Below are 10,636 nucleotides of genomic sequence, written 5' to 3' on the forward strand. Positions count from 1 at the left end.
CTTCTCAAATAATTAAATAAAATCTAAAAAAAGAGAACCCAATAGAGTTAAAAAAAAAAAGGACACTGGGTAAGAACCATACAAAGGTGGAGAAGAGGAATATAATTTAACCAGAACTCTTGCCTAAAGCTACTTGCTAATACTAAGTATAAAATTGTAATTTGGGACTTCTAGCATCTAAGACATAAAAAAGTAAATTTCACTATGAGCTTATGAAAGAATCATAATGTTGTCTACCAAAATAGAATAACAATACTTCATGACTCCTTTATGCCTAAGTATTACAAGAAATAATGGTCAATCTATTGGAAACAAAAACAGCTCTACTCATTTTACTGAACTCACAACAGAAGTTACTTGGGTATCTGACAGTATGCCAGTCTTGAAAAATGTTTTCCCCAGGTGAGTTCTCACTGGGCAAGACTTCTTATCAGGCTCGGTTCAATTCGAATCATTCTGATCCACATTTTTTAGTTGGCAATGTTCTCAAGGACGTTGAAATAAAATAGGTGCCTTTCCACTGAAGCAAAATGAGACAGAACATGTTAAGGTCTTTGTGTCAACTGAAGGTGAAGTAAATTCCTTATTTCTCAGCACATCATTGAAAACCAAAGGTCCATTTCCAAATATTTCACAAATTGCAGTAACTACAAAGAGGCTCATCAATAGCTTACATCACTCCAATGCCCAGAAGCCATAATGCCAAGCTCTTCATTCAGGGTAATTTAAGCTTCTATGGGTAAAATGGAGCCTTGTTTTGATGAAATGTTTAATATAGTGGTAGGCTGATTCAGGAATGGGGAAAAACATATCTGTTTTAGCATAAACATAGTGGCACACAGGAAAACTTTAACATTATTACTATATGTGTACTGTTATTTAATCTCTTTGGTAATCTTGGAGAATTAAGATTATTTATTTCATTTTGCAAATAAAGAAATAGTGACATATACAGATAAGTAAATTGCCCAGGGGTACAGAATAAGGGGCACATTAAATATCAAACCTAACTATTTGAGTCTATGAATCCCATCCCCTTTTTACTATACTATTAATACCTCAAAGAAATACAAAGTCTATTTATTTTGAAACTCTAGTGTATACCAAAGAACAACTAGCAATAGAGAGGACCTTGTCTTTCATCTGTCTCTCCTTCCCAGAGTCACTGAGAGAATTTTCTTTAAGATTTCATGTGCTCACTAATAACTATCAAAAAATAGGAATTATTAAAAGTTCTTTAAGCAAACCATGATTCACATAGGCTCTCCAATGGCAAGATCTCATCTTTCTCTATGTGCATGGTCCCAAAGAGAGCTATTTTTAATATAAAACTTTTATTTAATAAATATAAATTTCAAAAGTACAACTTTTGGATTATAGCGGTTCTTCCCCCCATAACCATCCTCTCACTCGCAAACCATCACATCTCCTATTCCTTCTCCCATCCGATTCTTCATTAAGATTCATTTTTAATTATCTTTAGATACAGAAGATCAACTTTATACTAAGTAAAGCTTTTAACAGTTTGCACCCACATAGACACACAAAGTATAAAGTACTGTTTGTATACTAGTTTTACCATTAATTCTCATAGCACAACACATTAAGAACAGAGGTCATACATGGGGAGCAAGTGAACAGTGATTCCTGTTGTTGATTTAACAATTGATACCCTTATTTATGATGTCAATAATCACCCGAAGCTCTTGTCATGAGCTGCCAGGGCTATGGAAGCCTCTTGAGTTCACAAACTCTGACCTTATTTATACAAGGCCATAATCAAAGTGGAAGTTCTCTCCTCCCTTCAGAGAAAGGTACCTCCTTCTTTGATGGCCCCTTCTTTCCTCCAAGATCTCACTCACAGAGATCTTTCATGTAGGTCCTTTTGTGCCACAGTGTCTTGGCTTTCAATGCCTGAGATACAAAGAGAGGTATTTAAATGAGATCTGGACCCAGATAGATGGCATACCACACTACAGCAAACATCTCCATCCCGGGCTGTAAATGCAATATTTTTAGGCAGAGTCTAGGTTGATGGGCTTCTCATAAAAGCCAAGTGGACAGACTAGAGTTTAAAGGATTGCTAAATTAATCAGTAGACACAAAAATAAGTGTCATGCTTAATAAATGGTAGAATATATGACATGATATCCTCAAATTACTAGAGAACTCTGAGGAAATTCTGCAAGACATTGGCATAGGCAAAGACTTTATGGAAAAGATCCCAGAAGCACAGGCAATCAAAGCCAAAACTGACAAATGAGATAAATTCAAGCTGAGAAGCTTCTGCACTGCAAAAGAAACACTCAGCAAAGTGACGAGGCAACCGACAGAATGGGATAAAATATTTGCAAACTATGCAACTTAAAAAGTTTTAAAATCCAGAATCTATAAACAGCTCAAGAACTTCAACAGCAACAATCCAGTGAAGAAATGGGCAAAAGACGTAAACAGACATTTTTCAAAAGAGGAAATTCAAATGACCAACAGATTCTTGAGAAAATGCTCAGGATCACTAGCCATCAGGGAAATGTAAATCAAAACCATGGTGAGGTTTCACTTCATTCCAGTTAGAATGGCTCACATACAGAAATCAAAAAATGACAAATGTTGGCAAGGATGTAGGGGAAAAAGGTACCCTGATCCACTGTTGGAGGGAATGTAAACTGGCGCAGCCACTGTGGAAGACAGTATTGGAGATACCTCAGAAATCTGAATGTAGACCTACCTTATGATCCAGTCATCCCACTCCTGAGAATTTACCCAAACCAAAATAAAGCAGCATATGAAAGTTATCTGTACCTCCATGTTCACAGCAGCACAATTCACAATATCTAAGATGTGGAATCAACCCAAATATCACTCAACTATTGACAGGATAAAGAAATTATGGTATATATACACTATGGAGTACCACTCAGTGGTTAAAAAAAAAAAACTGAAATCTTGCTTTTTGCAACAAGATGGACACAACTGAAAACCATTATACCTAGTGAAATAAGCCAGTCCCCAAAACACAGATATCATGTTTTCTGTGGTCCAAGGTAACCAATAGAGTACATGAAATATAATGTATTGGAGTGAAATAGCCATTTCAAGATCCAATGATTTTTATAGCCCTTGTCTCGTCCATTGAGGAACAGTGTTTTTGTTTTGTTATTTCTTCATACTATTTGTTGAACTCTTTTACTAAATGTAAGGTTAACTCTATAATCATTAAGTAAGCTGAAAATAGATCTTTATAAAAGTTATAGTGAGAATATGAGCAGAGGAAGAAGATATGGAGCATGGGCAGGAGGTGGGAGGGAAGTGTCACTATGTTCCTAAATCTGTATATATGAAATACATGAAACTTGTATAACTTAAATAAAAGTTTTAAAAAGACAGAAATGGTAGAAGCCCTAAAGAGAGCCAAGAACTGGGTTGAAACAAAGCAGCCTTGGCTTTTGCAAGAGACAAAGCCAAGGTCTGAGCTTCACAAATTCTTTACTTAAAGCATTGCCATTTGGAGTTTATAGATGTGGGGAAAGAAGCCCCAGTGTGACTGTAAAGAGTGCTGCAGAGTGGGAAACATTCCTGGTGGGCTACATCATAGGCAGAATTTACTGTATCTCCCCACCCTACAATGCCTCCAGCAATGGTAGAGTTCCTTTAAACTTCACTAAGACACAAGTTTACTTTTTATATAGCAGCTAAAAACGTGTGTCTTCAGAAGTTGTGTGTGTGTGTGTGTGTGTGTACATGTGTGTAGCAAAACTGCAGATGGCTCATTGACTATGGGATGAATGGTGTATCCCCCAAATTAATGTACTTATACTAATCCTTAGTACCTCAGAATGGAACTAGGTTGCAGATAGGGCCTTAAAAGAAGTAATTACAGTGAATGAACTCATATGGATACACCTACTCCAACAGAACTAATGTCCTTTCACGAAGAGATTAAGACACAGGGAAAACAGACTAAGGGAAATCTGTGTGAAGCAAAGGGAGAAGACCACTATCCACATGCCAAGGAGAGAGGCCTCAGAATGAAATCAGCCCTACCAACTCATTGACTTTGGACTTCTGGTCTCCAGACATGTGTACGAATGCATTTCTGCTGTGTAAGCCATTTAGTCCATGGTTCTTGTTACAACAGCCCTAGCAAATGACAGGTTAATCATTCCTGGTCTGAAACTCTTTGAGTGTATACATCAGGTCCCAAGTAGAAATTCCATACCTGCACTCATGCTACAGGTCTCAGTCAAAACATAGCTATACAAAAACTACCATAAAATTACCTTCAGGGTATGTGTAAAAGGCATATAGGAAACAGAATTCCATGTTTATATGTGGGTGCCATCCTATATCTCATTATATATATGCTAATATTCAAAAATTCAGAATATCCAAAATCTGTAACACTTCTGGTCCCAAGCAATTCAGGTAAGAGAGAATCAACTGTAGTAATATATTTACCCATTTTTACTGTAGGAGATGCTTCATATATAGTTTACAAATCAGTGATTCTTCCTTCATCCCTTCTTCCTGAATGAGTTCTAGAATGAAAGCTAACACAATTGAGCAATAGCCCGCTGGCCAGCTTCGCTACCTCACTGGAATCAGATGAACTCTAAGGTGAATTGGGCACACTGGGAAAAAATTAGTCACTTAAATGCTTTCCTCACATCTATGAAATGTCATCAATAAGAACATATGACTGGCTTCTTCTTTTTCACTCCAAATTAGAAGACATCCTGGGAGAGAGTAGGGGACAGTGTGGAGGAGGCAGCTTTTGCCAAGCATCCTGCAAAGAAAGTTGTAGAACTTGCCTTCAACCTTTTTATTCTTTCTCAAATTGTTCTCTTAGAATGCACAACTTTGGAAGTTATGCTTCCCCAAACAGCATTCACCCCAAAGGTTTGCCCTTTCTAACTTCCCCCAGGAAAGCCACATTCCCAATCCCTCTATTCAATAGCAAAGCTTTGCTTTCATCCTGTTGGAACCTGGATGCCAGATGATAACACTAAGGCCCTGAGACCTTAACATGAATTTATTAGCATGTTTTCTCAACCGATGCCAATGTTTCATGCTAAGAAATTCTGATACCAGGTGTTGAGAGAATGAAATTATTTTCCTATCTTTATGAGAGAGAGAAAATAAAAAGTAATCAAAGAAAAGAAAGAAAACATGGTTGAATATAAGAATCTTAGATCTTCCAGCCTTCGTTTGTCACAGAAGACAGGCTGGTGTTTTGTGCCCTAACGGGACAAGTTTATAAGCCTACAAAGACCAGACTTTGAAAAAAAATTGCACAGCTCTACCCAAGTAATGTCAATGAATTGCATTCCCAGAGAGAGAAAACATTTCTATTTTTCTTGTGAATTAACATTCACTTGCATTAAACACACACACACACACACACACACACACACACAGAGTAAAATTATATTTAGAAATGTTTCAGCTCTGGCTTCTCAGCAGGGGTAAGTGCCTCAATTTCCTGCAAATCTTTGTCAAGTGTCTAGACAGGAGAAGTGGAAGCAAAGATAAGAGATTCTGAATCTCAACAGAGGGGCCATCAAGCTGAACCAACTCGGCTGTGCTTTTTCACATGGCAACAAGTGATAACCCTCAGTAGCCACGTATCTTATATGTTGCTTTCAACTTCTGATAAGGAGAGGAAAGTGGCAAACAATGATGAGCACTGAAGATAAATACCCTGGATTGGTTTTTTCAAATGAACTGAGCCCCAGTGGAATTCCAAACCCTGAGGGCCTATCTATGATCTGGAGTAGCTTATGAACATTTGAAGCTACAGATTAATATGAACAATACCTTAAAGAGTGTATGAGTTGTTCAGTGCCTTAATTTTACTCACACTTATAAGTCAAACACAATTCGCAGAAATTTCTCAAGACTCAATGCTCTTCTGAAAGAGGCTTTTCCAAGCCCTTCATCTTGCAGAATTGGACAGTACCTCAGAGATAAGCAATAGCCCAGACTGCTGACCACACTGACTCACTATGGAAACACCTGGGATCAGCAATCATGTTTTTTCTCTTGCAAAAGTTTGGAGAATACCTGAAGACCCAATCTCTTACTGTGCAAGGAGACTGGGATATGCCACTCCTTTGATTCATCGTTCTTCTACTCACACATTCATCAACCCCTTCTTTGAGCCCTTTACTGCATAGGGTGGATGTTAAATGGGTAGGTTCCACAGTGAACTTGCCCAGTTTGGAACTATGGTTCTATTATCTCCCAACCACATAATTTGAGCAAGTTACTTATCCTCTTGCACCTTATGCTGCCTGTTCACAAAATGGTAGTAATGATAACACTTACCTTTTGGTCTTATCTGCCAAATACTCTTATGTGCTGAACACTCAGCTTTGGTTACTCAGAGGTTAAATGAAGGTTGGGTAGGGTAGACATTTGGCCTAGCAAATAAGATACCCACATCCCACCATCAGAATATCTGGCTATGGTCAGGCTCTTGCTCCTGACTCCAGATTCCTGACAAGGTAGACCCCAGAGGGAGCAGTGATGGACATTCTCATGGGAGACCTGGATTATGTTCCTGGTTCCTGGCTTCATCTTGGCCCAACCTCATGCACTGTGGTCACTTGGGAAGTGAATCAAAGGATGGGAGTTCTCTCTGTATGACTTTCTGTCTCTGTCTTTCTGCCTCACAAAAAAAGACTAAACAATAGATGAAAATGATTTTTTAATGATGAGTGTGAAGAACAGAAACCCACCAACTGCTTAAGAATTGAGAATGAGTTGACACAGATGTCCATGGTTGGTTCCGAGAACTTGTATAGACATAATTATAATGAGCTTCAACAATAGCTTGGAAGACAACACTAACTTAGGTTAAACTTAGAACAAATAAATGGTTTAGTCTGAAGAAGTATAGGAGTCCAATGAGAGAGATCGTCCTGAACCAAAGGGACCATACAGGACATCATGGAGGAGACATGACTTATCCTGGGACATGTGGACCAGAAGTATGTAGGTGAGTGTATGAAGAAGTGTATTGGCAAAGGATCTCTGTGAGACCTCAGAGGAAAGAAAGGGTCATCAAAGAAGGAGACACTCTTCTCTGAAGGGAGAAGAGAACATCTACTTTGCTTATGGCCATGTCCAAATACCGATGGAGTCTATGGTCACAAAAGGCCTCCATAGCCCTGGCAGCCCACAACAAGAGCCTCAGGTGATCAATGACATTATAAAAAAGAAGTGGTAATTGTTAAAGAAACAACAGTAGTCACCGTGCACTTGCTCCCCAGGTAGGACTTCTGTCTCTATTGAATTGTAATATGAGAATCGACTGCAAATTCTCTCCCCAAACTGTACTCTATATGTTGTGTGTGGGCGTGGGGGCAAATTGTTGAAATCTATGATTAGCATAGAGTTGGTCCTCTGTATATAAAGTCATACTAAAAATGATCCATAATGAAGAAGGAGATGGGAAAAGGAATGGGAGGTGGGATGGGAGCGGGGTGGGGGGCTTGGGGGAAAGAACCACTGTATACCTAAAGTTGTATCTATGTAAAAAAAGGCATTCATTAAATAAAAAAAGGATATTAAAAAAGTGTATTGGAAGAACAGCATCAAAAGCAGAGAGGTGAGAACTGCCATGATGCATGCCACACTGAACATCTGTGTTGATTTTTCAGTGGTTAGTCCAGGAAGCTACCTTGCATGCATCCTTATCATTTGCTTTACAGCTTATTGATCTCTGCCTCTGGTTTCATCCCCTCCAATATATACTACACACCCTCCACCAAGTCATCCTTCTCTCAACTGCTTCTCTTGGCTCTACCTGGCTCCTTCAATGTCTCCTACCATACCCACAGCTTTCATTGTAGATCCAAGATCCTTAGTCCAATGTTCAATACTTTTAAGAAATTGAAACTACATTTTCTTCAGTTATGTCTTCCACTGTCTCCCCTCTTCCTTCTCATAATTCTTTAAGCCATGCCTTTTTCCTGCTTTCATCAATCCTAACTCCCACATGAAATTAACTTCATCATTTATATCTGTCAGCAATTTATGGGTGAACTTACTAGTTCTTTGCCAATTCCTAATTCTTTTTTAAATTTTATGCAAATTTTCCAGTTTCTTCACTAACTTCCCTAACTCATTATATTTTGTCTCTTTTGCTAACAAACATGTATGCTTAACTCACCAATAAGAAAATTTATAGTACCCCTAAGGTAGAATTTCATCCTATTATTTTATTTGCAGGGAGGTTAATTTTTGTTTTATTTTGAGATGTTAGTCTTCAATCTATACTGTTGGTTCTTCAAAATCAAGACTTGGATTGATGCTTCTTCTTGCAAGCACAGTAGTTGATTGATTAATTATTAGTTATGATGAGAACAAGAAATACAAATTTACAAGAGTAAACTACCAAGATGGAGGCAAATATAAGAAGGAGGTAGATTTAAAGGTTAGTAGCTATAGATCAGGTTCAGGGGAAAAACAGACCATGAGACTCCGAGGGATTTGTTATTGTTGTTGCTGTTTTGTTTCACGATGCTGAAATTTGTCTGGAAGTTACTGCACTATGGATCCATATGCCTGTGAGGTAAGGAACAAGGGATGAGGGATAAGGATTTGGGAGTTGAAGAAGTAAGAAACTGAATTGTGAAATGATTGTAACAGAGACTTCTGTTAATCTCAGAGGAAGTGCTGGAGCTGGGTGGCTCTTAAATTGTCTGAATCGAAGCAAAGCGGCGGTCTTTACATGTTCACTTAGACCACTCTTTGAATGAGAGTCTCCTGGGGAAAGGAAATAATTTGGGGCAAAACAACTGTCTCTACAAATTCTTGGGGAGCAATGCAGACATATCAGGATCCAACACTCCTAGCACATAAGGGACTGAGTGCCTTGGTCCTAATGGCAGACCCTGGAGGTAGAAGATAGTGTCCACTGCAGTTGGGCAGCCTGGCAACATGAGCTGTTGGCTTGCTTACATGAACCTCTGTGCTTGACACTCTGCTCTACCTGAAACCACTGTTGTATCCTACATGCTTGACCTCATATTGAGTGTTTATTTGAAGATCAAAAATCTAGTCCCTCATAAGTCCTCCCTTCCTTGTGGTTTTGTGTTCCACTTACAAAAACAAAAAAATCAAAAACCTTTTATTCAGTGGACCAACAGTGTCTCAGTGTCCAGATCATTAGTGCTTGCTATGGAATCACATAAGTAACTGACCTGTAAAATGATTTCTACAATCCATCAAGTGGAAAGCAAAACTGACTCAAGAAAGGAGTAGAAAGTAGATTACTAATTTGCTGATTCATGACCACTCTGAAGGACTACTGCCTCCCTGTGTGTGACCTCTTCCTCCAATCTATTACCCATGTCCTTCTCATCTTCAGATGCTCTTTTGTGGCTGTTGGTGGTGGTGGCGATGATGATGATGATAATCTGAGAAATTTAACATATTCAGAAAAGAATAAAGAGTGACGTGCATGTAAGAATCCTCTTTTTAGGGGCTGGCATTGTGGTACAGTGGTTTAAACAGCCACTTGCAATGCCCACATCTCATAAAAATGAAGCAGTTCAAGTCCCATCTATTCCACTTCTGATCCAATTTTTGGCTAATGTGCCTGGGGAGGTAGAGGAAGATAGCCCAAGTACTTAGGCCCCTGTCACCTAATGTAGGAGGCCAGGACAGAGTTCCTGGCTCCTGGCTTCAACTTGACCCAGCCCTGGCTGTTGCAGCCATTTGGGGAGTGAGCCAGTGGATGAATGATCTCTCATTCTCTGTCTCTTCTCTCTGTCACACTACTTTTCAAATAAATAAATAAATAAATCTTTTAAAATTACACACACACAACACATACTACAAATCCTCTTCCCAGAATTCACTTTTTTTAACTTTTATTTAATGAATATAAATTTCCAAAGTACAGCTTATAGATTACAATGGCTTCCCCCCCATAACGTCCCTCCCATCCGCAACCCTCCCCTTTCCCACTCCCTCTCCCCTTCCACAGAATTCACTTTTGTTACCTATTTGCCTCTGCAGTTTTTTTAAAATATTATAGTAAAAATTCTGTTTCTGTTTCTACTTTCTAAAGCCAAAGGGCATCATGATTTTGAGTACATCTTCGCAGTTTGTTTTTAATATTTTAATGCATATTTTAGTATCCATGAAAAATATAAAATATTACTGTGTATGATTTTTAAGTTTACATAAATATCATACTATAACTTGATGTTCTCATTACTCATTTTGAGAATTTTCCATATCGCTATATAGAGATTTAGTTGATTTTTAACTGCTTATGATAATCTGTCAAAGAACTACACTCCATTTGTTCATTCTCTGATGGACACTGAAGTGACTTCCAAAGTTCTCTGCTTTAGACATTTTTTCTGGTCTTCGTTGACAGCTCATCATGAATGAAACAAATATTTTGCCGGCGCCGCGGCTCACTAGGCTAATCCTCCGCCTAGCGGCGCCGGCACACCGGGTTCTAGTCCCGGTCGGGGCGCCGGATTCTGTCCCGGTTGCCCCTCTTCCAGGCCAGCCCTCTGCTGTGGCCAGGGAGTGCAGTGGAGGATGGCCCAGGTGCTTGGGCCCTGCACCCCATGGGAGACCAGGAAAAGCACCTGGCTCCTGGCTCCTGCCA

The sequence above is a fragment of the Oryctolagus cuniculus genome, chromosome 6 (assembly GCF_051225735.1).
Source record: "Oryctolagus cuniculus isolate XC-2025 breed Fujian yellow rabbit chromosome 6, ASM5122573v1, whole genome shotgun sequence".
In the NCBI taxonomy this organism is placed as follows: Eukaryota; Metazoa; Chordata; class Mammalia; order Lagomorpha; family Leporidae; genus Oryctolagus; species Oryctolagus cuniculus.